Here is a 5,527-nt window from a genome sequence, read left to right as displayed (position 1 = left end):
GCGTAGGTGCAAATACTGCAATCTGCAGAAAGTTCATTGCCATTAGTTACCTCCTACACAGACAGCACAGCTTGCATACTTATACCTCTAACTTCCATAGCCTGTCTGATATATCGAACAACTTTTTTTAGTTGGTGTTTCTAACTTCCTTCATTCTCTGCTATTACTTATAAATTTTCTTATCCATTACAGGTAAACATATGCTAAGTTGTATCAGCTGCCTTACTAAACAACACACAAAACCTATCCTTTTCATTCCTGTTTCTATAATTTTCTTTTTTAATTTTATCGTATTCAACCTTTTTTTCATAACCATTACTGGTTCCTTAGTGTTAAGTTCTTCTATGTAATCTATTCTGCCATTACTATTTACAAACGTCAGTTTGGTCATTTCTGTTTTCCTTCTATTTTCTTTTAATTTAAATCGCCACTTTACTTTTCATTTACTTCTTGAGTTCTTGCTTTTGATACTTTTTTACTTCTTCAATCCTTTCATCATATTCTTCATATAGTTCTATAAGACTTCTTCCCCCAGCATTCCCCATTTACTTTCCTTATTTAGTCTTCCACTATCTCCTTAAACTAATCGTTTATCATCTGATGCTATGATGTTATGAAATACCATCACCTTTTTCACTACATTTTCAACTGGCCATATTCCTGTTTCTGCTATTAATCCCCAGTAAGGAGTGGTTGCATCCCGTTCAAACATTCCTTTCATAATTGTATGCTGTATACCCACTAGTTCTTTAATTTCTTTTCCTTTTCATTACACCCCATGTCTCAACATTTCCAAACATTGTAGGTACCACTACTGTTTTACAAATCTTTATTCTTACAAGCAATGCCAAGTCTCCTAATTTGTTAGTCTCCATACTGCATAGCACCATGTCTTCTATTTTTGCTTCCCTTTTACTTATGCTAAGACTGATATACCTTTTCTGAGTATCATTTTCCTAATCATTTGTATTCCTTAACTGTTACTACCCTTCCATTTCTAACCACTCCATTAGCCTTTCTAACTTCTGTTCTGCGTTTTATAACTAACACCGCTGACTTTTGTGGATTGGTGCTATAAGTAAATTTCTTTAGTTTTCCAAATTGTGGCACTTGCTTATGGCTCTTTCTACTTTGTATCTATTGTTGCTAGGAAACATTATATCATCTACATAGATCAGGGATTCTATTCTAATGTTTCTAATTAGGGTTATCATATTTTCACTTATAATACAATATTAACTTTGTCCGTGACAATTGAACACAATTTTGTTCAAAAAAAATTTTCCCTGTCTTACATTTTCTTTTATGTTAATTTCTTGTGTATATCCTATAGAACTCTTAATTATCGCTGTAGCATTTTTATTTGATTTATATATCATCTTAGCAGCATCTTACTCAATTTTTTAAATTCAGTCTTATAAGCACAGCTTGTCAAAACACTTTACTGCATCCCCAAATAATATGTATGTTGAGGTTCCTAAGTAATTCTTATAACCTACCCTATTAAAAAAAAAAACCGTAATTTTAATCTGAAATTCACGGTAAAAATATACTGTTTTCAGCTATATTTCAGTAATATACAGGCAACTGAAATTTCTACTCTACTCTGTTATCTTTTACGGGTTGGTGACCGTAATATCACTTTTTTTACGTCAACATATCTGTTTTTAAAACGGTAAATGCCTGGCAACATTTATGCCAGGATTTTACCATTTTTTATTCATTTATTTTTAAAGCAAATTTTTAACACTATACCTGCACTTATTATGATAAGGTGATCCGCTGTAGATCTACCTTCTATCCCACGATACTGAAATCTAATAATCTTGTCATTAATTTCATCCTTAATCTTCATTAACTTTAGTTTCTCAAACATCTAACTAACCTTGATCGTAATAAAAAAAAAAGTTCTCTTCTATTGCCTATATCTAATCTGCTACCTTTAGACTTGCCCAATGATAATATTTCTAGTTCATTCCATTCATCTGGTATTTATATTCTCTGTTCAATGTCACTTATAATTTTATTGCTTATTTCTTGTGTCTCTATTATTCTTATGTTTTATTTATGGTATGACAGCATCTACTTCTTGCTAAGTTGTCTTTATTACTGTACATTTGTTCTGTTTTATTTTTTCCATTACCAACTTGAAATGTAATTAATTAATTTTATCAGCTTGCCTATCTACTTCAGTATTAATCTTTTTTTATCAACTTATATAGATCTATACAATAAAGTTCAAGTTATTTTTTAATATTCTTAGCATTTTTCATTGTTATTCTACCTTTATTTCTAATGGCATTCATAGTAGACGTCCTATGATTGTATATATTTTTTAAAATCCCAAAATGCTGGTCCATTGACACCACCTTTTCTTATAACCTTTTATCATATATCAGTTTTCCGTGGACTTCATGGAGTCGTATGTTTTCTAAATTATTTTCCTCCAATCTGATCTTCTTTATTTTCCTTTTCATCATTATTAATGTTCTTTTCTCTTTGTTTTCTGTTGAACCTTCTTTTATTGACGTATATGGGGTAACATCTTAAGTTGGTGTTTCTAAATTCCCCGATTTTATGTCACTGCTTCTAAATTGTCTAAATTCATTACAGTTAAACATATGCTCAGTTGTATCATCTGCGTCACTACACAACACACAAAGCCCATCATTTCCATAGCTGTTTCTAGTTTTCTTTTAATTCTATCATATTCAACATTTTCTTTCCCATTCCTTTTAACAGCGATAACAATAATTCCGTTTTATACCTATGTAACGGCCCAGAAAGGTTATCAACCATGTGCAGGTATACCTTTATGGTGGAATTTTCCTTTTGTTTTCTTTTTATTATCTTTAATACTGTGTTTTGCTCAAGCCTACTATTGTTTTTCCCATATATTTCATTTTCTATTTCCCCTAATTTACACGTGTATCTTTAAATTATAGTTTTACATATTTCCCCTTGCGCGGTAACCAAGTTAATTTTTACACAGCTCTTGTTTTTCATAACTGTAGCCTGTAGGTTGGCCAGAGCACCGGTCATCCGTTGAGATATTACCGCCAGAGACCAAGCAAAGAGGTCTGCCCCCTTCTTAATACACCTACTTCCTTCATTCCTCCCCAACCTGTACCTTCCTGTACTCCCCCAAATGAGGCCTGATGCCTCCAGATATAAGAAGTAAATTGACTATAATAAAAGTTGCTGATATCCTTTATCCATTATCCCCTACCCTCACCCAACCTTACAATAAAAGTTGCTGATGATCCTTAACCTACCCTTATACCATATCCCCCCCCCCCCTCCAACTCCTACTTGTCTATCAGTGAATGTGTGTGTGCGCACACATTTGCGTTTGTTCACCGCCAGAGAGTTTTTGGGCCTTTTGACTGGCCAGACAGTACTATATTGGATCCCTCTATCTGGTTACGGCCCATATTTTCTTGCCTACACATTTACCGAATAGTCTGGCCTATTCTTTCCACATTCTTCTCTGCCCTCACACACTTTACAACAATGGGAATACCAAAAATTCTTCTTTGCAGAAGGGGTTAACTACAGCAATATAATTGTTCAGTGGCAACTTTCCTCTTGGTAAGGGTAGAAGAGACTCTTTAGTTATGGTAAGAAACTCTTCTAGGAGAAGGACACTCCAAAATCATACCACTGTTCTCTTGTCTTGGTTAGTGCCATAGCCTCTGTACCATAGCCTTCCGCTGTCTTGGAATACAGCTCTCTTGCTTGAGGGTACACTCGGGCACGCTGTTCTATCTTATTTCTCTTCATCTGTTTTTTTTTCAGTTCATATATAAAAAATCAAATTTAATGTTACTGGTCATACAATATTTTATTTTGATAAATTATAATTATTACTTCTCTTGTAGCTTATTTATTTCCTTATTTCATTTCCTCACGGCTATTTTTTCCCTTTTGCGGCCCTTGGGCTTATAGCATCTTGCTTTTCCAACTAGGGTTATATTATTATTATTATTATTATTATTACTTGATAAGCTACAACCCTCGTTGGGAAAGCAGGATGCTATGAGAAAACCAACAAAGAAAATAGCCCAGTGAGGAAAAGAAATAAGAGATGTAATTAACAATTAAAATAAAATGATTTAAGAAGAGTAACAACATTAGAATAAATATTTCATACATAAACTATAAAAACTAACAAAATTATAGAAAGAGAAATAGGATAGAATAGTGTGCCAGAGTGTAACCTCAAGCAAGAGAACTCTACCCCCAAGACAGTGGAATACCATGGTACAGAGGCTATGGCACTACGCAAGAATAGAGAACAATGGTTTGATTTTTGGGTGTCCTACTAGAAGAGCTGCTTAACATAGCTAACGAGTCTCTCCTACCCTTACCAAGAGGAAAATAACCGCTGAACAGGTACAGTGCAGTACTTAACCCTTTGAGCAAAGAAGAATTGTTTGGTAATCTGAGTGTTGTCAGGTGTATGAGGACAGAGGAGAATATATAAAGAATAGGCCAGACTAGTCAGTGAATGTGTAGGCAAAGGGAAAATGAACCGAAACCAGAGAGAAGGATCCAATGTAGAACTGTCTGGCCAGTCAAAGGACCCAATAACTCTTTAGCGGTAGTATCTCAACGGGTAGCTGGTGCTATGGCAAACCTACTGCCTATATAGCTTAGTTTGTAATAATAATAATAATAATAATAATAATAATAATAATAATAATAATAATAATACCCTTTCACCATAACCTATTTTCATCGTAGATTCAGTTTTATCCGAAAGTATACAATTTACGGAGTGCAATTACCCTAACTTTTTCCCCCTAATTTATTATCGATTTTAGTAACATATAAGATATTTTCGAGGATATCTAAAATGTTGTATTGGTAATATATTACAATTCTTCATATTCAAAGTAATATTAGTAATTATCATTATTTCGCGTCATTTTCAATGTTGTTAATTCCAGCTGTATTAAATGTAGTTGTAGCGGCGAGCCCGTTATTTTCCCATTATAATAACTAGAATAATAGACCCATTCGTAAGAATCCTGGAAAGCCATATGTTTTCATGAAAAAAAACTCGTAAAGTTGGACATTTTGTAGATAAACTATCAAGGTTATGTAAAATTTAATCATAATGAAAATTTCAAATGACAATAAAAAAAAATAATTGAAAAATAATGTAGGGAGTAATCTCTTGAAAATATTAAACAACCTTCGTAGAAGGGAAATGCAAAGATAATGTAAGAATAATTTATGTTTGTGGCAATGTAAGGTTTTTCATCATATGTAATTAGCGTATTTCCTAATTTCGTAAAAGGTAACATTTCTCACTAGAGTCTGTGGAACAAATAAAAATGCGCAGAATACCAGTTATCTCGTCTATGAGTCTATGACTATTTTTGCCTTTAGTATGTAAAGAGGTATCCATATATCTATCTAAATTGTAGCTCATATACACATTCTTTTTAAAATATATTTTACAAAACAATTTTTTTATTAATTACGATGGTCGTTCGAAGTAGACCAAAGACTTGATTTG

Source organism: Palaemon carinicauda, chromosome 40, assembly GCF_036898095.1.
Source record: "Palaemon carinicauda isolate YSFRI2023 chromosome 40, ASM3689809v2, whole genome shotgun sequence".
In the NCBI taxonomy this organism is placed as follows: domain Eukaryota; kingdom Metazoa; phylum Arthropoda; class Malacostraca; order Decapoda; family Palaemonidae; genus Palaemon; species Palaemon carinicauda.
Note: the sequence above shows the minus strand (reverse complement) of the source record.